The sequence below is a fragment of the Vitis riparia genome, chromosome 3, assembly GCF_004353265.1.
Source record: "Vitis riparia cultivar Riparia Gloire de Montpellier isolate 1030 chromosome 3, EGFV_Vit.rip_1.0, whole genome shotgun sequence".
Classification (NCBI taxonomy): Eukaryota; Viridiplantae; Streptophyta; class Magnoliopsida; order Vitales; family Vitaceae; genus Vitis; species Vitis riparia.
In genome coordinates, this window is record NC_048433.1 from 14,222,869 (window position 1) to 14,245,067 (window position 22,199).

Consider the following 22,199-nt stretch of genomic DNA (forward strand, 5'->3'; position numbering starts at 1 on the left):
GTTATGACTTTGACAATGATTATTAAATAATATGTCAAAAAAATGCACATAATGTACTTTATAAAAATATTATTTATTAAAAATAAAAATAATTTTAATGGTTTAAATTTTTAATTAAACAAAAATGTACTTTTTTTTTTTTTACATATTTAATAAAAAAAACATTAGCTTTTCTTGTTAAATATCAATATAATATGACGAGAATTGTGAATTTATATTAAAAAAATTTAACGCAAACACTTTTAAAATTTTTATTTTAACTATCTTCAAATATTGTTTTTAAAATTAAACTCTTTTGAAGAATGACCATTACTAATTTTTTGTTGAATGAAATTAAAGGTAAGTTAATATTTTTTATATTATTTTTTTTAATTTTCATTTAAAAAAAAACAAAAAATTTAGTTCCAACACATGTGGATAGTGTTTCTTTTTTCTTTTTTATTTTTAAATTCTATAAAAGAAAAATAAAAATAAAAATATAAAAATGAGATCTATAATACGAAAATTATGAATATTATAAATATAAAAATATTATGAATAGGAAACAAAGTAAAATATTATCTATATATATTTCAAATCAATATCATTTAAAATATTAGTATTCATTTATTTATTAGATTATTAATCATTAAGGGTGACTATATTTTTATATTAAAACTAATTTATTTTAATGCATTAATAATTACACATGATGCTAAAATAAAATTTTAATAAAGAATATGAAAAAACCTAATGAATAAATGAATTGTACTTTTAAAAAATAAATTTTACTTTTTAATTTTGTAGATTTTCAAAAATTGGGAAAAAATATGAGAATTATTTTTTAAAAAGGAAAATCAAAATTTAAAAATAGTTTTAGTAAAGAGAAGTGGAATGGGGTGGGTTGACTTCCAAAAGAAAAAAACATAGAAAGTCACATAGCATGATAAATAGTTTTGCTTTGTTAGGTGACAACCCACCTTTATTGCTGAAGGGTAGTTTTGAAAGAATGCTTAAAGTTACTATTCTAATGCATGATTTAAGGATTAGTTTTTCCAAAACATACTTTCCATGATTTCTTCCCATAGGTTTTTAATTCATTCATATTTTTAAATAGTACACTTTATATGATTTCTCCTACACTCTATGGTACAAAAATATCTTTTATCAAATTTTATTAAATAATAATAATAATAAACCCTAGAAATGTGGTCTAGTTTGGAAGCAGGAGACCTAGGTGATTGTAGACGAGATGGAAGGTGAAGAATTGGGTGGTCCTCGTCTGTACTTGTATTTTTACCATTGCATCCTATCGATTAACATGAAGAAGTTGCTGAATGGTGGATTCCAAACAGCTCCTCCCAATCAAGGAGGAAAAAATCGAAAAAAATCGGTGAAATATCGCGGATATATCGCGTGTCGGTGGGAGGCGAAATGACAAATGGAGGAGATAAGTCGGCGGGGCGATTTTTTGCCAAAAATCGACGATGTATCGCTGATATATCGGCAACACAGGATAAATCGGCGATTTTATCAATAAATCGCCTAAGAATCCCGTGTGTCGCCGATTTATCGGCGATATATGGCCGATTTTTGGCGAAAAATCGCCCCTCTCTCTCCGGCGTGATCTGACGGCCCAGATCACGCCCGTGTTGATCCAACGCCTAGATTTGAATCCCAATGTTAACAAAGAGATCCAACGGCTAGATTGCTTCCAAATTGTGATCCAACGGCCAAAATTAATTTTAAACGGTAACTTAAGGTTCCAACGGCTATTTTGGCCCAAATTTCATCTATAAATAGCCAATTTTGCATCAATTTCATCCATTTTTACTTTGATTCTTCATTTGCTCTCTTATTACTCCAATTTTTTCCAAGATTGCTCAATTATTAAATCATTTTAAGGTATGTTTGTTTGAAATTATAATTAATTTTGTTTGCAATAATTAATTCATGTATTTTTAATTAATTAGTATGTTTACATTCAATTGTAATTATTTTGTATATTTTTATTGAATTAATTTAGGTTATGATATATTTATTTTAGATGATTATTTGTGATTTAAATTCACATTTAGAATTACATTAAACTAATTAACTTAGCTAAATTATTTAATTAATTTAATTAACATAGTAAATTATGTAATTAATTTAATTAACATGAACTACTATATATGGAATATTAAATATGCTCAATTTTTTATATTATCGCGATTTATTTTCATATTCAATTATGATTAATTTCAATATTTAGTAAATTTGTCATAAAATTACATTTAGATTTTAAAAATTAACTTAGATAAATTATTTAATTAGTTAAATTAACATGAACTACTATATATGGAATATTAAATATGCTCAATTTTTTATATTATTGCGATTTATTTTCATATTCAATTATGATTAATTTCAATATTTAGTCAATTTGTCATAAAATTACATTTAGATTTTAAAAATTAACTTAGCTAAATTATTTAATTAGTTAAATTAACATGAACTACTATATATGGAATATTAAATATGCTCAATTTTTTATATTATCGCGATTTATTTTCATATTCAGTTATGATTAATTTCAATATTTAGTAAATTTGTCATAAAATTACATTTAGATTTTAAAAATTAACTTAGCTAAATTATTTAATTAGTTAAATTAACATGAACTACTATATATGGAATATTAAATATGCTCAATTTTTTATATTATCGCGATTTATTTTCATATTCAATTATGATTAATTTCAATATTTAGTAAATTTGTCATAAAATTACATTTAGATTTTAAAAATTAACTTAGCTAATTTATTTAATTAGTTTAATTAACATAGATTTAAATTTAAGTGTATTTTTCTTGCAATAGATTTAGCATGGCTAGTGAAGGTGGTTCTGGCGTGCCAGGGCGAGATCCGGCTTGGAAGTATTGTTCAACAATTGAGGGTAATCGAAATGGAACAATTTGTAATTTTTGTAGGTTGGTAATGAAAAGTGGAGGCATCACACGATTCAAGTCTCATTTAATGCATAAGGACCCACATAACAACACCAAAAAGTGTCCAAGAGTGCCGCCCGAAGTGAAAGAAGAGATATGATTGTTGGTGCATGACAAATAAAAAGCAAAAGCAAAGAAAAATGCTGATATTGAAGACATTCGTAGTCAATTATGTGGCATAATGGGGACGCATCATACACATTTGGTAAACGAAGATGATGATGATGAAGATGCTGAGGATGAAGATGTGTATATGTATCCGACAGATATGCACCCAGATGAGCGAGATGCATATCGATCTGCAGTTCGTGCCTCGAAAGCATCTAATTGGGAACGTGAACAACATGAGAATATTGTAGGAAGCAAATGCAAATCGGGAGAGTCTTCTACTGGTATACCGTCGATGATGCGAAAATCACAGAGTATGCGACATTTGCATCATTCACCCCCTATTGCCCCTTCGCTTTACAAGTCTTCTGCAACAAAACAAAAAAATATCAAAGATATATTCAAGGGTGGTGCAATTAAAGAAACGATGGGATGCTTAATCAGAAAATTCTTCATTTATGAGAGTGTTGCACCCGCAAAAGCAAAGTCTCATCACTTCAAGAATATGATTATTGGTGCACAACAAGCAGGTAATTACTAATTTATCAAATGTTATATTGTGTTATACTTTTAGTAAGTATAGTATTTTGTGACATGTTTTACATATGAAGTGCAGGAATGGGAATCGAACCTCCATCTCCATATGAAATAAAGAACAAATACTTGGAAATGGAGTACAAAGAAATGGAAGCTTATGTGAACCAACAAAGGGAAAAATGGAAGACATATGGGTGCACAATAATGTCAGATGGATGGACAGGGCCTAGGAAATTAAGTATTATTAATTTCATGGTTTATTCTAAAGGGACCATAGTGTTCCTTAAGTCAGTCGATGCATCGAACTATATCAAAGACCACAAGTATATATATGAGCTTTTGAAGACTATTATCAAAGAAGCCGGTAAGGAAAATGTGATCCAAATTGTCACAGATAATGGGTCGGCATTCATGAAAGCAGGGAAACAATTGCTGAAGAAGTATAACTTATATTGGACTCCGTGTGCAGCACACTGCATCGACTTAATCTTTGAAGACATCAGTAAAAGACCTAATGTTATCGAGGTGATAAACAATGCTCGTAAGATAACTAACTTCATTTACAATCATGGTTGGTTACTAGCACAAATGAGAATGTATTGTGGTGGAGACATTGTTCGACCAGGAGCTAGAAGGTTTGCTACCAATTATATTGCTCTTGACAGTCTTCTCAAAAAAAGGGTTGATTTGAAAAAATTGTTTATGAGTGATGAATGGGCACAACACAAACTCAATCGAACAGAACTTGGACGAGAATTGGAGCAATTATTGTTTGACCATATGTATTGGGACAGATTGACAAATATAGTTTCATTATATGAGCCATTATACGTGGTGCTTCGACTTGTGGATTCTGAAGTTGTTCCCACAATTCCATTTGTGTACGAGCTTATGCACGTGATGAAAGAGAACCTTATTCGTCAAGGAGCTGGAGATTGGATGTTCAAAATAATACAAGATCGTTGGCAGAAAACACTAAAACATCCACTTCATGTAGTAGGTACTTAAATACTATATATCTTTATAAGTTTTTACTTTGTATTTAAGTTTCTTTAAAAAAAAAATACTAACTCTACTAAATTTTATTGTAGCATACTTCTTGAATCCAAGATTTCAATATAGGCGTGGAGTTGGTAGTGATCCGGAACTACTTCAAGCTGTCCATGATGTTTTTGTAAAATTAGATCCAACTACTGAATCGCTTGGTCAATTTGGAAATGAAGTGAATAAAAAATTGTTATTTTTGTCAATAAAACAATAATTTCATTCATCAATTTATTTGAACGTTTACTAACAAATTAAATGTTGAATACATAGCTTGTACTTTTTCGAGATGCAAAAAGAGGATTCGGTGATCGAGCGGCAATTGCATCAAGGTCAACCATGGTGCCCGGTGAGTCTTTATAGGAAAAAATTGATTATTATTATTGTAAATTCACCACATAAGTATTTATATGATTATCAAATTCGTTGTAGCTGAATGGTGGTTTATGTATGGGAATCAAACACCTACATTGAGAAAGTTAGCCATCAAAGTTCTCTCACAAACTGCGTCATCTTTTGCATGTGAGAGAAATTGGAGCACGTTTGCTCTCATCCACACAAAGCAACGAAATCGTTTGGGTTACCCTCGATTGGAGCAATTAGTGTTTTGTTACTATAATATGAGGCTAAAGTTACACGATATGGAGGCAGAAAATGATCGAGTTGCTGAAAAAGATTACCTTGATCTTCTTGACATTTCAGCCGAGGTGGGTGAAGAAGAATGATTACTACTCAAAAAGTGTTATTTGATAGCTTGTAATTAATCCTTTTAAACACTTTTGAGTAGTAGTTAGTGCCTTTTAACCCAATTAGCATGTTAAGGCCCCTTGCAATCAATTCTAATCAAATTGCCTTAAGTTTTGGTGTTTTGATAGCTTTTTGATCACCAAAGCAATATGAGATTGAGGAGAGTTGTTTGGAATCCTTGGCAAAGCAATGGAAAGCTCAAAAGTATGAAGAATCAAAGCTTTGAAGCACTTTTGCCATAAACAAATCTGGAATGCAAGGAGGGGAAGCAAAGAGAATCCAATCTTGAGGCATTCTTGATGACAGTCATTTCAGCCACTTTTGGAGCACTTCCTGGAGTCCAAATTATGCATGCTATATGTCATTTGAAAGCTTAGGAAGTCAAAAATCCAATGCTTCAAACCATGTTCGATTTGGAGCTGAAATGAGGAAGTTACAGCCTTTGTAAGACAACTGCTCCAAGCTGAAGGAAGGCTTCAGAAAAGTGCTGCGAAATCACCATTTTGTTGCGAAATGATTTCGCAGCCTTTTTCCACAGTGCTATGGATTTCCCCTGATGTTTCACACCACGATGGAAGCCAAACACCACAAGATGAAAGCCAATTTTGCAGCGGTGCGGAACCAGCCTTTTGCTGCGAAGTAATTTCGCAGCCCTTGTTGGTTGTCTGCGAAATTTCGCAGACTTCTTTTTTCACCTGCGAAATGGTCCTTAGTGCTTCCCGATATTTGTAACCGACACTTGGAGATATTTTTCATCAGATTTTTGTTGTCTAAATCCCCAAATTCTCCTTGTATCCAACCAATTATAGGATTCCTTAGTTTTTAAGTTAGGAAAATGGCTAAATATCCATGTAATAGATATCAATGTAATTTTGATATAAATAGAGGCCGAGGAGCCTGTTCTGAGGGTGATGAACCTTTTGTAAAAGTTTCAAAGCAAGTAAAATACAGAGCTTGAGCTCTGCCTTACCTGATCAATTTGATTGTATTATTTTTATTTCTACTTAGTTATGCACTCTCTGAGGAGTTTTCCCCAGAGAATGAGTAACTAAACCTTTTAGTTCCTTGGAGTTAAGGTTGCCGGGAAAGGTTCCAAGTGCAAGAATCAGAAGCTTTGTGGTTTCAGCTATGAATGAAAAGAAGGTGTGTCCCGTGAATGGTTTCTATGTTTTTAGTTAACTTAAAACACCTTGGAGTCACCTGGGCCAACAATTGGTAATGCAAGTGATCTCCGTCCATGGAGATGCACTAGTTTACCCCTTGCGAGCCTCTGGGAGGTGACTTGAAGGTAGGATTTTCTAGAATTGCCAACACTTGGTAAGCTTTTGGACTCTAAGGAGACATCCATTAGTTATCTCTTGCGAGCTTGTGAAGGGAAGTCCAAGGTTAAAGATCACCTTGAATGGTAAAGGCTAGTGAGAGGCTCAAACCATTGCAAGTTGCATCAGTGAGAGAATTAAAGCTGAAATCCAATTGAGGGATGCATTTGTGCAGCACCTGTTAGAGAATTGACTTTATGTTAATTCTCTAATGTGAGGAAATGAACCAATTGACCGGAGCTATGCTATTGCATGAGGAACCTCCCCTGTACGCCTGAATCTCCAAGGAATGCTTTTCTTCTTAAGTAAATTCCATCACTTGCTATGTTGTTAATTTAAGTCTAACCCTTTTTCAACCAAAGTTTGTGTTTTATTTCTTAAACTAACCTTGAAATGAAACAGCACCAATTGACTTTGAATTGGTATCATTTTCAGTTTGAGTACCCTTCCCAGTGAACGATCCTAGAGCCACTATGCTATAGTAGCTTTTTCTTTGCTACCCTAGTTCATGGTGTTATAGGTTATAAATTTTGTTGATTACTCCCGCCATCAAGGAGCACCAGCTGGACACCAATCAACTGAGACACCAATTAGGCATGAATCAAATGGCGCCGTTGCCGGGGAAGGTGTCAAGTTTATAGTGATACTATTTTAGTGTACTTGTGATTCTCATCACAAGTTTGGTAACGTTTCTTTTGATTTATTAATTCTTTTTCTTTCCTTTCTACTTACTTATAATCTAAAGTTAGCTTTTAAATTCAGTTTAGTTTTATTTTGTTTTTGTAGCCCTGTTTTCTTTTGTTGTCCTGTATTTTCATTTTAGTTACAGATAGTTACTAGTTTTGTATGCCAAAGTGGATACGTGGCAGTGGAGGAAGACTTGTTAGAAGTGATACACCTCATACTAAGGAATTGGAATTGGGCTTGAATATCATGGAAACTACACCTGAAGATCAGCATAGTCACCAAGGTCGTCAAGACAATCTCAATGAATTTAGATCAATGAGGGACCGCATGCATCCATCTTGTATGAGTGCACCGTCATGTATAATACCCCCTACAGAGCAGCTAGTGATAAGACCATATATTGTTCCGCTTCTACCAACTTTCCATGGGATGGAAAGTGAGAATCCCTATGCACATATTAAGGAATTTGAAGAAGTTTGTAATACATTCCAAGGGAGGAGCTTCAATTGATTTGATGAGGCTTAAGTTATTTCCTTTTACTTTAAAGGATAAAGCCAAATTTTGGCTTAATTCTTTAAGGCCAAGGAGTATCCGTACTTGGACTGACTTACAAGCTGAATTCCTTAAGAAATTTTTTCCCACTCATAGAACCAATGGCTTGAAAAGGCAAATTTCAAATTTCTCAACTAAAGAGAATGAGAAATTCTATGAGTGTTGGGAAAGATATATGGAAGCTATAAATGCTTGTCCTCACCATGGTTTTGATACTTGGCTATTGGTGAGCTGTTTTTATGATGGGATGTCGTCCTCAATGAAGCAACTCCTGGAGACAATGTGTGGAGGAGATTTCATGAGCAAAAATCCGGAGGAAGCTATGGATTTTTTGAATTATGTAGCTGAAGTTTCAAGGGGATGGGATGAACCGACCAAAGGAGAAGTGGGAAAGATGAAGTCTCAACTGAATGCTTTCAATGCTAAGGCTGGGATGTATACTTTGAAAGAAGAGGATGATACGAAAGCAAAGTTTGCAGCTGTGACAAGAAGATTGGAGGAGCTGGAACTGAAAAAGTTGCATGAAGTGCAAGCTGTTGCTGAAGCACCAGTGCAAGTGAAGCTATGTCCTAATTGTCAATCATATGAACACTTGGTGGAGGAATGCCCTACAATTTTAGCTGAAAGGGAAATGTTTGGAGAGCAGGCAAATGTTGTTGGACAATTTAAGCCCAATAACAATGCGCCTTATGGAAATACTTACAACTCAAGTTGGAGGAATCATCCAAATTTTTCATGGAAGCCTAGAGCACCTCAGTACCAACAGCCGGATCAACCATCTCAACAACCTTCAAGTCTTGAACAAGCCATTTTGAATCTCAGCAAAGTAGTGGGAGATTTTGTTAGAGAACAAAAAGCCATCAATGCTCAACTTAATCAAAGAATTGACAGAGTAGAGAATATTCTGAACAAAAGGATGGATGGAATGCAAAATGATATAACTCAAAGAATTGATAATCTCTAGTACTCAATATCAAGGCTCACAAATTTGAATACAGTGCAAGAAAAGGGAAGATTTCCTTCTCAACCCCACCAAAATCCCAAGGGTGTCCAAGAAGTAGAAAGCCATGAGGGAGAATCATCACAGATGAAAGATGTCAAGGCCTTGATCACTCTAAGGAGTGGAAAGAAAATTGAGCAGCCACTACCTAAGCGACCTGTTGAAGAAGAAGAGACAATGAAAGAGGAGGAAATGAAAGACAAAGAAGGGGAGATCAGTGATAAGAAAGAAGACAATGTGTCAACAATGAATGCCAATCCAGAGAAGGAACTTCTGAAGGAAGAAATGCTGAAGAAATCAACTTCTCCTCCTTTTCCTCAAGCATTGCATGGGAAGAAGGGGATTAGAAATGCAGCTGAAATTCTTGAAGTATTGAGACAAGTTAAAGTCAATATCCCACTGTTGGATATGATTAAGCAAGTTCCAACATATGCAAAATTCCTAAAGGACTTGTGTACTATCAAAAGAGGGTTGACTGTAAATAAGAAAGCCTTCTTGACTGAGCAAGTAAGTGCAATCTTACAGTGTAAGTCTCCTTTGAAGTACAAAGATCCGGGAAGTCCTACCATCTCAGTCATGATTGGAGGAAAGGTAGTAGAGAAAGCTTTATTAGACTTGGGAGCTAGTGTGAATTTGCTTCCATATACTGTCTACAAGCAATTGGGACTTGGTGAGTTGAAGCCAACAGCAATCACTCTATCTCTAGCAGATAGATCAGTAAAAATTCCCAGAGGAGTAATTGAGGATGTCTTGGTTCAAGTTGATAATTTCTACTATCTGGTGGATTTTATTGTTCTTGATACAGACCCTACTGTAAAGGAAGCTAATTTAGTTCCTATCATCCTGGGAAGGCCATTCCTTGCTACCTCAAATGCAATCATCAACTGTAGGAATGGGCTCATGCAACTCACTTTTGGCAACATGACACTTGATCTCAACATTTTCTATATGTCTAAAAAGCAAATCACTCCGAAAGAAGAAGATGGTCCAAAGGAAGTGTGTATTATTGACACTCTGGTAGAGGAACACTACAATCAGAATATGCAAGATAAGCTGAATGAAAGTTTTGTGGATTGTGAGGAAGGTTTGTCTGAACCCCCTAATGTGTTTGCTACTCTACAAAGTTGGAGAAGAATAGAAAAGATTCTACCTTTGTTCAATAAAGAAAAAGGAGCAGATAATGAACAAAGAGAACCACAGAGGATAGTCATCAAGAAAGAATTGATGAAGAAACATATGCCTCTACTTTTCTTCCAAGCGTTGTATGGCAAAAAGGGAATTGGTTTCGTTGCCATCATACACAGCAAGCCTCAAATGAAGGATACTAACTTCATATGGGATCTGGGCAAGCTGAATCAGGATCAAATTTTTTGATGGACTTAGTCTTTCTTAAGACTAGCTAGTCCATATCTTTTTGTTTTACTTATTACTTGTTTTAATTTTGATTTCAATGTTTTAATTTTGATTTCAATGCTTTAATTCTACTTTGTTTTGATGTAATATAGGTTTTTGAATGGTCTCAGGTGGGAGAAAATGGAAAGGAAGAAATTGGGAAGAAATCGGAGCGAAAACAGAGCAAAAATAGGGGAGAAAAAGAGCTTTGCGAGATTTCGCAGCCAAAGAGGAATTCTCTGCGAAATCGGCTTTTTGTTGCGAAATCAGTTCGCAACACTTTTCAATCATCTGCGAAAGTTTTCGCAGCTACGAAAGTTTTCGCAGCTGCGAATCCAAGATTGGCACACGAGTGCCACTCCGCAGCACAGGAGCCCCAATTTCGCAGCTGCGAAGTGGTCTGCGAACCACTAAGGCATAAAAAGCCCCAATTCCACAGCGATATCTCCATTCTGAAGGGTGTTTCGCAATTGCGAAACCGATTTTTGGCACACGAGCGCCATTCCGCGGTACAATGACTTCAATTTCACAGCTGTGAAGTGAGCTGCGAAAGTGGTTTTCTCTTGCGAAACCTCCACACCTTAAAATCCTTTAGCGCGCACACCATGAACAGACATGTCACAACCGCACCCCCATTTTGGCAAATATTGGACACATTTGGATCACTTTCCGAAGTTAATTTCATGCATACCATATATCATTTGAAAGCTTGGGAAGTCAGGAGTCCATAGCTTCAAACGGTGCTCGATTTGGATTTGAAACGGAAAAGTTATGGCTGTTTGAAGACGACTGTGCAAACCATGAGCGGAAATATCGCACCTCCATTTCGCTACTGTTGGACACATTTTTGAAGCACTTCTTGGAGCTCAAATTATGCATACCATATCTTGTTTCAAATCTTGGGAAGTCAGGAGTCCAGCGCTTCAAATGGTATGCGATTTGGAGGTGAAATGAAGAAGTTATGGCCGTTTGAAGATGAGCGTGTAAAGCTGAGCGGGAATTTCGCAGTCGAGACGCCATTTGGAAGGGAGTTTCGCAGCTGCGAAACCACTTTTGGCACACGAGTGCCATTTTGCAGCACAGTGACCCTCATTTCGCAATTGTAAAATGGCTGCGAATGTAAAAACTTCCAATTTTGCAGCCAAAGCTCCATTTCGCAGGGTATTTCGAAGCTGCGAAACCACTTTTTGGCACATGAGTACCATTTGGAAGCCCCATACACTCATTTTGCAGCTGCGAAACGGCTGCGAAATCACTTTTGAGTTGCGAAATGGCTATGAAATGATCTCCAAGCTTTAAAATGGCTGCGAAATCACCTCAAAGCTTCGAAATGGCTGCAAAATCACATCCAAGCTTAGAAATGGCCTTCAAATTGTGAAATTGACTTGCAAAATGGAGGAAGGTTTGCAAAAACACCTTGCAAAGCTAAGGGAAGTTGCTAAAATGCCAACAGAGCCTCGCGCACCAGCTGAGTACCCTCTGGAACTCATGAACAACCACCTCTCCATTTCAGCTGTGGCCAAGACTAGAGGAGAGCGCCGCGACACCCTGAGATCACACACATGAAGCCTCTCATTCCATTTCTTACCTCCTTAAACCATCAAAGCCCATGGCTCCAGCTGAGGAGACTATGCCATCTAAGGAGACTACCAGAGCAGAGGTCAAAGTCTTGATCCAACCCACTCAAGAGGCCACCACAGATGCATCAGCTCCACATGACTCGCCATTACTTGATCATCTCTTTACTTTTGTCTTTACATATTATAGTAGTATACATAGCTCCATGTTTTGATGTTTTATATTTTGGGATTGGATGTATTATTGATGATACATCATATATAGACATCATATTTTGTTTAAACTTGGCAATTTTCTATTTCCTCTACTCACTAACTCTTATGTTTTTTTGAAACATGTGGTTTCTCCTATACGACTTAGACTCCATGTCACTCAGGAGGTACCACTTCCTCCCTATTTTTTAATCGCTTTTGTCATATTGAGGACAATGTTCAGCTTGGTTGGGGGGATAGTTGAGGAAGTAAGTATTGCTATTAATGCTAAGTTATTTTGGTAATTTAGTTGTAATTTAGTTGCTTTTTTTTTTTTTTTAATTTTTAAAATTTTTTAAGTTTTTTATTCTACTCTTCATGGTTATTAAGGAAAAATTTTCAAAATGAAATGGGAGAAATTGAATTTTTGTCTTTTTACTTGACTTAGAGTTTATATTATGCTTATTAAAGTTAATGAATTGTTGTAACTTCTATTGAATTCAACCTCAATCCTTCCACTTTAAGCTATCCACACACTGTGCACAATAGATTTCTTTTTATAAGATGAAAAACTATTTTCCCCTTGACTTAGAAAATTTTGGGACTTGGTATCTTTGACCTCATTTTAATAATATTGAGACACCTTATGAAAGGCCAATGAGCCTTTGAAAAAAGAAGAAAGAAAGAAAGCAAAATGTTTGCTTGCCTTGAAACCCGAGCAAGGTCTGAAGGGTATATGGTGAAAACCTTTGAAACCTGGTGTCCTAAGCCTTCATTGGTTGGGAGTCACCGGCCTCAATGCTCGTTACAAGGGTGGATAGGTGGAGTTAGCATATGGTAGGCAAAAAGGGTATATGAAAAAGTCTGGGGCGAAATCCGAGGAGTTAGTGGTTGAAAGATCCTTAAAGCTTGATGCCCTAAACCTTAATTGGTTGGGAGTCATCGATGGACCCCCGTTACATGGACAATTCAAAAAAGGATGCCCCTTAAGCCTTGTACCTGTTAAAAAAAAAAAAAAAAAAAAAAAAAAAAAAAGAAAGAAAAAAAGAAAAAAGAAAAGTGTGTTCTCTGCCTATTGAATTTGGTCAGTTTGCTAAGTGTTGAAAAGAGATAGGTTGGGGGGAGAGATTAGTTTGGCATACTATATTCGGAGTCTATCATCTTACACTTAGATTTTTGTGGAAGATTAAAGTTTGGTTCTTTGGAAGTGAAAATGATTTTAAAACTTCAATTTGCATAATGCATTCCCTTGATCAATGGTATTTAGCAAAGTTTTTGATAACTCTTGTTGGAATTTGAGTTTATATTTCTTTAATGTTCCATGTGAGAGTTTAATCAGTCATGCCACTTAAATATTTTTTTTGGAAGTGATTAGCATGATTTGTAAATTATGGTATTTTTATTTTATTTTTCTTTCCTTCATTGCTAAGGGACTAGCAATATGTCAGTTGGGGGGAGTGATTACTACTCAAAAAGTGTTATTTGATAGCTTGTAATTAATCCTTTTAAACACTTTTGAGTAGTAGTGATGCGACTCATGGTAGCTTAGCTTTAAAGGCGTATCAACAAAATTTATACCTTAGATACTATTACTAAAGTAGCCAAGCTACTATAGCATAGTGGTTCTAGGATTGTTCACTGGGAAGGGTTTTCGCAAACACAAGTGATATTCAAATTAGGAAAATAGGTGATTTTCTTATGGATGTTAGCTTTAAAAGAAGATGTAAATATTTTAGAAAAATTTAAACTAATTTAAGCTAACATTAAAGACTAAAATGAAAGGGTGTAAAAACAAGTTTCTCAAAGATAGGATAGCTATGCTCTGGCTCTTATGCAAATTGGAAATCTCAGGATAGGCTCCTTGTGGACCCGCATTTTTCACGATGGGAGCCCACTCGATCGGCGAGACTCGCTTTTTATTTGTGAAAAATTAATTTTTGGAAAAAGTTGGAGTCGCCACTTATTTTATTTTTATTTAAAAGGGAAAATAAAACAAGGAAGAAAAACCCTAAAATGTGACTCCATAATTTTTGGAAAAAGCATGTCTTTGAAAAACCCGAGTCTTGGTCCGGGGATCAGGTTACTTATTGGGAAGGTACCTCTAGGAGGTAGCACCCCTCTAAGCCCTAAAAAGGTCTCTACTGACTAAGTTGAGGGAAACGTGGCAATTAATCGGTTAGTTATGGATACCTAAGTAGGCTAGGTGATTTTGAAAAATAGCATGCTTAGCAGGAAAACCAATCACAATCATGAAGAAGATTTAGGGTACGTACCTGGACTGCTTCTTAAGTGCTATCACAAGACATCAAAGTTAGTATAGAAGTACCGCACACAACATGTATTTAATCATAGCGAATCTAGCATACATCTAAGCACCTAAGGATTATCAAACATATGCATATTTCACAGTGACATGATTGTTTACAAAAATTTAGAAAGTAGGTGATAAGGGACGTACCTGGATAACATAGATGACTTACAATGCGCTTCCATAAGACATGAAGGGTTAGATAATAAATAATAAAATATAGAAATCCTAGCATGCTCGTTATCTAATTGGCATAGCAAAAATTATCAAAGTATATGAAAACACTAATTATCACACTCATCTTATATACAATTCCTAAAGAAAAATAGACATAATTTCAACAAGTGACAAAAGTGGCAACAAAAATAATTTTTGAAAAGATTTTCTTATGTAGGGGTTTCACCAATTCCCCAATTGATATACACGAATTGAGCCTAGAATTATCCCATTTATTTGGGACCACAAGCTTTGATTCGTGTTTTGTTTAAAACTGTAATTTTATTTGAAATATGTGAACCGATCAAAACATGGTTGCACATTATTTTAAAAAATGAGATTTTGAGAATATTGTTATGTTTTAAAGATAAAAGAAGTTAATTTAAAAACAATAAAATGTATGAATCAAAATACCAAGCAAAAGAAAAAAAAGAACAAATCACAAAGTAGAATTTTTGACAACAGATAAAATTGAAGTGGTGGGAATGGAGGCCAATCTTCACTATTTTTCGATAGCCTCTAAAAATTGATTTTGACAAAGGATGACCAAAGTGATAAACCAAAACCTTAGATCTTACAAGCATTGAAACTTTAACAACATTTAATCTTAAGATAAACTTAATCAAGCACTAAATATTATGTGACCTTTAAAATAGTACAAACGATACGTATCAACTAATATTAACGATTTGGAGTCATAAATTTAATAGGCTAACTAAACAATTGAATAAAAGAAAACAAACACAAACTAAATAAAATTAGTCAAAAACTAAAATGAACTATTTTTAAACACAAAATGATAACATGGGGATGGATTAAACTAATTGTCTACAATTCGAAAGCATAGAATTAATGGAAAAATGGAATAAAAAAAGAAATCTTAACATAAACTAAACAATATGAAGCCAACCAAATTAATTAAAACTCTAAAAAAATATCAACTAACACAGGATCAGTCAAAACTAAAATAATTAATTAATTAATTATTTTATTTTATTTTATTTTATTTTATTTTATTTTAATTTTTTTTATCTTTAAAACATAACAATATTCTCAAAATCTCATTTTTTAAAATAATGTGCAACCATGTTTTGATCGGTTCACATATTTCAAATAAAATTACAGTTTTAAACAAAACACGAATCAAAGCTTGTGGTCCCAAATAAATGGGATAATTCTAGGCTCAATTCGTGTATATCAATTGGGGAATTGGTGAAACCCCTACATAAGAAAATCTTTTCAAAAATTATTTTTGTTGCCACTTTTGTCACTTGTTGAAATTATGTCTATTTTTCTTTAGGAATTGTATATAAGATGAGTGTGATAATTAGTGTTTTCATATACTTTGATAATTTTTGCTATGCCAATTAGATAACGAGCATGCTAGGATTTCTATATTTTATTATTTATTATCTAACCCTTCATGTCTTATGGAAGCGCATTGTAAGTCATCTATGTTATCCAGGTACGTCCCTTATCACCTACTTTCTAAATTTTTGTAAACAATCATGTCACTGTGAAATATGCATATGTTTGATAATCCTTAGGTGCTTAGATGTATGCTAGATTCGCTATGATTAAATACATGTTGTGTGCGGTACTTCTATACTAACTTTGATGTCTTGTGATAGCACTTAAGAAGCAGTCCAGGTACGTACCCTAAATCTTCTTCATGATTGTGATTGGTTTTCCTGCTAAGCATGCTATTTTTCAAAATCATCTAGCCTACTTAGGTATCCATAACTAACCGATTAATTGCCACGTTTCCCTCAACTTAGTCAGTAGAGACCTTTTTAGGGCTTAGAGGGGTGCTACCTCCTAGAGGTACCTTCCCAATAAGTAACCTGATCCCCGGACCAAGACTCGGGTTTTTCAAAGACATGCTTTTTCCAAAAATTATGGAGTCACATTTTAGGGTTTTTCTTCCTTGTTTTATTTTCCCTTTTAAATAAAAATAAAATAAGTGGCGACTCCAACTTTTTCCAAAAATTAATTTTTCACAAATAAAAAGCGAGTCTCGCCGATCGAGTGGGCTCCCATCGTGAAAAATGCGGGTCTACAAATTGGCGACTCTACTGGGAAAAATATAAGGAATGAACAAACTCTCTTTGACCACCGATGAATACATGAACCCTAACCCATGAGACAACCTCTCAAACTAAGATCTCCGAATCAATGTCAAATGATGGAATGAATAGAGTGATATGACTGCCCTCATTGCACTAAGACGTGAAGACTCATCAACCCAAGGAAAAGAATAGATAAGATGAAGCAAATAATAATAAACGCAAGAGAGCCAATGAAAATGTGATGATAGTAAAATAGAACAAATGAGGCGATAAGGGGATGATAACAAGAATGAGAAGATAGACCTATAAGTCTAAAGCCCATGAGACTTTCCTAGCAAAGCATGCATATACATCAAAGGGTCCCAACCCAGGTGTAGAAATGGTAATCAAGGCTATAAGAAAGAAATAAGGCTATAACATACCGTGTGAGGTACAATGGGCTAGCAATGGTTTAATATATTGATAAAGATGTTAAGGTGAAAGGCTAACCGAAATGATGGCCACCCATCCCGCGACCACGGTCTCAAACATAATACTTCTTTAGCTGATCCACGTTGGTAGGCTCTGAAAATTGGTTTCCATCTAAGTCTGTCAACCATGCAGCCCCTTCTGGAGTCAACTCTCGAATAACATAAGGCCCACTCCAACTAGGTCTAAACTTTCCTCTAGGGTCTCCAATCAAACCTCTGAGAATCCTCAAAACTAAGTCCCCTTTTTGCAATGGTCTAGGCTTAACTCGTTTCTTGAAGGCACGAGCCATCTTTCTCTGATAGGCCTGAACATGATCTGCCGCTCTCAATCTCCTCTCATCTAAAAGGTTAAGCTGATCGAATCGAGCTTGAGCCCACTCTGTCTCAGAAATCTGCTGCTCAAGGGCTACTCTCAATGAGCCCATCTCTGTCTCGACTGGCAAAACAGCCTCCATACCATATACTAGAGAGTAAGGTGTAGCTCTTGTAGAAGTACGAAAAGATGTACGATATGCCCACAACGCAAAAGGAAGCTTCTCTGACCAATCTCGAGAAGTCTCAACCATTTTCCTCAAAATCCTCTTAATATTCTTGTTTGCAGCCTCTACTGCCCCGTTGGTCTGTGGCCTATATGCTGAAGATCTATGGTGTCGAATGGCATACTTCTGCAACAAAGTATCTACCTCAGCTCGGAAGTGCACCCCTCTGTCGGAAATCAACTCATGAGGAACCCCATAGCGGCAAATGATGTGTGATCTGATAAAACTGGCAACCCTAGCAGATGTCAATCTCGCATATGATGCGGCTTCCACCCACTTGGTGAAATAATCTATGGCAACTAGGATGAACTCATGACCACTGGAAGATTTTGGCGAAACCTTCCCAATAATATCAATACCCCATACTGAAAATGGCCATGGCGAGGTCAAAGCGTGTAACTCTGATGGCGGTGCATGAATGAGATCACCATGAATTTGACACTCTGGGCATTTCTGGACAAACTGACAACAATCTGTCTCCATAGTCAACCAGAAATAGCCCGTCCTCATAATCTTACGGGCTAGCATGTGTCCTCCCATATGCGGACCACAAACTCCTGAATGAACCTCTCTCATCACTCGATCTGCAGAGGCTCGATCTAAACACAACAGAAGCATACCATCAGCTGATCGTCTGTACAAGGTATCTCCACAAATGACAAATCTAGTGGCCAAATTCCTTAGTGCTCTCCTATCCTTGGAAGTGGCTACCTCAGGGTATGTGCCAGATCTAAGAAACTGATAAATGTCATGATACCAAGGTAGTTCATCCTGGACCTCTGTTTCTCCAATCAAACAACAGTAGGCAGGTGCAGACCTCAACTCAATCAACAACGGACGAATAACTACATCAATCGGAATGTCCATAGAAGAAGCTAGGGTAGCTAAGGCGTCGGCAAACCGGTTCTGCGCTCTAGGTAGATGAACATATCTCAAGTCATCAAATCTCGCAACCAGCAACTCCAAATAGGCGTGATATGGCCTAAGCTTCACATCCCTAGTCTTCCAATCCCCCTAGATCTGTCTAAGTACCAGATTGGAGTCACCAAATACCTCCATCTGTCTAATGTCAAGCTCTAATGCAGTCTCTAAACCAAGGATACAAGCCTCATACTCAACTATGTTATTCGTGGCAGGATGTCGATCAGAGAATGCCAAACGAACGGACCTCGGAATATGATCACCCTGAGGGGATACCAATAGAACACCTATCCCATACCCTGACTGATTGGCTGCGCCATCGAAGTACATGCACCACCTGATAAGCTGGTCTTAACAACAAACTCCTCATCTGGAAAATCATCATCAACTGGTCTATCCTTAGATGTCGGCAGTGAGGCTAAGTGATCGGCGACAATACTTCCCTTAATAGACTTCTGAGAAACATACTGAATATCGAACTCTGTCAAAAGTACGCGCCATCTCATCAATCTACCAGTTAATGCAGGTCTATCAAACAAGTATCTCAACGGGTCTAAGCGGGATATCAAATGCACTGAATACTCTATCATGTAATGCCTCAATCTCCTGGTAGCCCAAACTAGCGCTAAGCAAAGGCACTCAATCATAACATATCTCATCTCATACTCCAGCATCCTCTTACTCAAGTAGTAAATAGCATGTTCCTTCCCTGAATCATCAATCTGAGCTAACATACATCCCAAGGCCATGTCTGAAGCTGACAAATATAGAAGAAGTGGACGTCCTGGCGTAGGAGGCACTAATACAGGAGGAGAAAGCAAATACCCCTTGATCTTCTCAAATGCAAGTTGACAATCATCATTCCAAACTGTCGGCTGGTTCTTCCTTAAAAGACGAAATATGGGCTCACATACGTCTGTCAATCTGGCTATGAACCGACTAATGTACTGTAATCTGCTTAGAAAACCTCTAATCTCTTTCTCAGTCTTTGGTGCAGGCATGTCAAGTATGGCTTTGATTTTATCTGGGTCGACCTCTATGCCCCGTTCACTGACCATATGTCCCAATAACTTCCCAGAAGTCACTCCAAAGTGCACTTCTTGGGATTCAACCTCAATCTAAACTTCCGGATCCTCTCAAAGAATCTCTCTAGAGCCATTAGGTGATCTGCTCTACCTTGGGATTTCACAATCATATCATCCACATAAACTTCAATGTCCCTATGCATCATGTCATGAAACAAAGTAGTAGTGGCCCTCTGATAAGTGGCTCCTGCGTTCTTCAACCCGAATGGCATAACCTTGTAACAGTAGGTACCCCACTTAGTAATAAAGGCTGTCTTCTCCATATCCTCTGGAGCCATCAAAATCTGATTATACCCTGAAAACCCATCCATGAAAGACAACATCGAATGGCCTGCAGTGCTATCAACTAACAAATCAATATGTGGAAGAGGGAAGTCGTCTTTAGGGCTGGCTTTATTAAGATCTCTGAAGTCCACACAAACTCTAACTTTGCCATCCTTTTTGGGTACTGGGACGACATTAGCCAACCACTCTGGATACTCAACCACTGATATGAATCCAACATTGAGTTGTTTCTGAATCTCCTCTTTCACCTGCAGACTCCAACGTGGATGTAATCGTCTCAATTTCTGCTTAACTGGTCTGACATGTGGTAGGATAGGCAAGTGGTGCTGAACTATAGAGGGATCAAGACCAGGCATGTCCTTATAAGACCATGCAAAGACATCCAAGTATGACTTGAGTAAATGAATAAGTCTATCTCTCTCATCTGTAGATAGTGATGAACCAATCTTCAGCTCTCTAGGCTGATCCTCTGTGCCAAAATCAACAGTCTCAACGTCCCCTGTAGCAGGTGAAACTCTCTCATCTAAGGGATCGAAGTCATGATCAAAAGAGTCCCTATCGGGATCGGGCTGTGCAATCTCATCATCTATATCAAATATCTGTGAAGTGGGTGAGTGGGGTGCAGATATAAAGGTACTATCACAAGAGGCAGGCGAATACTAAAAAATACTCAAATCCATAAATGAAGCAACAGAAACATCGTCAGAGCAGGAGACAAATCCCGATAAAACATCAAAAGAAAGAGGTGGGTCCACAAGGTCGGACGCTCCCTCAACTGGGCTAACAATGCCCTCAAACAAGCTACTATCATCCTCTGGAAGCTCTGGAACAGGAAGAGTCTGAATCCCCTCAAAAACCTCAATGGTAGACACCCCAAACATATCAAATGCTGAAACAGGCTGAAGCTGGACAATGCTGGTAATCTGGCTCATAGTCATCATGTCCATCTCGTCTCGGTACTCATCATGGGAAACAACTCCATCAATCATCTCAGTAGAATCAACCATCACCCCATCACCAGTGATCTCCTCTAGAAAGCATAGAGACAACATGCTAGCTCGACCTGGAGACGTGGGAGTAATCGTCAAAGGGAAAGAAAAGTCGGGAGCCCCATCACTCAACTGTAGCTGGTGAAATAGATGCTGAAGATCGGTCTCTCTATCTGTATGAACCACACTATCAATCTCCTCTAGACGAGGTCGAGTCTCTGATCCTCTGACAAAGTAGTCAGCCAGACTCATCCTATAGGGTCGAATAGGATAATCAAATGGTGTGTGGGATAAACGGGCTCTCACCCTCTCCTTGCGCAGTCGCGCCATGTGACGGTAATCGGCCTCAGTAGGGATGAATCCAAGTCCAAATGTCGTATCATGGTCAATAGCAGCTATGAACTCGCTCGGTCCCTGCTGACGTCGTCCTAACCCCATGCCAGGTAGAAAAGTCATACCCCTCATCATATCAAGGACCACTGTGCTACTGTGCTGATCAAATGACATAGCCACAAAGTCTCTACAAAAATCCTCAATCTCGAGAGTCTGTATCTCATCAAAAGTAAACCCAGTCAAAAGTAGGTCGTCCTCACTGTGACTGATCTGAAGCACTGGCTCGGATGAGGCAAACATATCTCTAGGAGACTGTACCGTGATGACCTGCCCGTCATGTATAAACTTCACCTTCTGATGAAGGGAAGATGGAATAGCCCCGGCCCTATGAATCCATGGTCGGCCCAGAAGCAGGTTAAAGGACGTGGGAATCCTCAAAACCTGGAATATTATGGGAAATGTAGCCGGACCAATCAACAACTCTATCATCAAAGTACCCATGACCTCCCTCTTAGTACTATCATATGCTCTGACTGTCTGTGTAGAGGGACCGAAGTATGAAGGTGCATAACCAAGGGCAATAGCAGTAGCCAATGGGCAAACGTTCAAGGCCGAGCCATTGTCCAATAGGACAGATGGAACTCTGTGGCCTGAACAACCAACCGTAATACATAGAGGACGTGTATGGTTTGAACCCTCTGGTGGCAAGTCATCATCTGAAAACACAATACATGTGGCCCTGTCGGCCGTCATCATATGAATCAACCCCTTCGGGGTAGTGGTGAACTCCACGCGGATCTGGCTCAAAGCCCGAATCAATGCATCTCTATGAATACTAGAAGATGCTAGCAAACTCCAAAT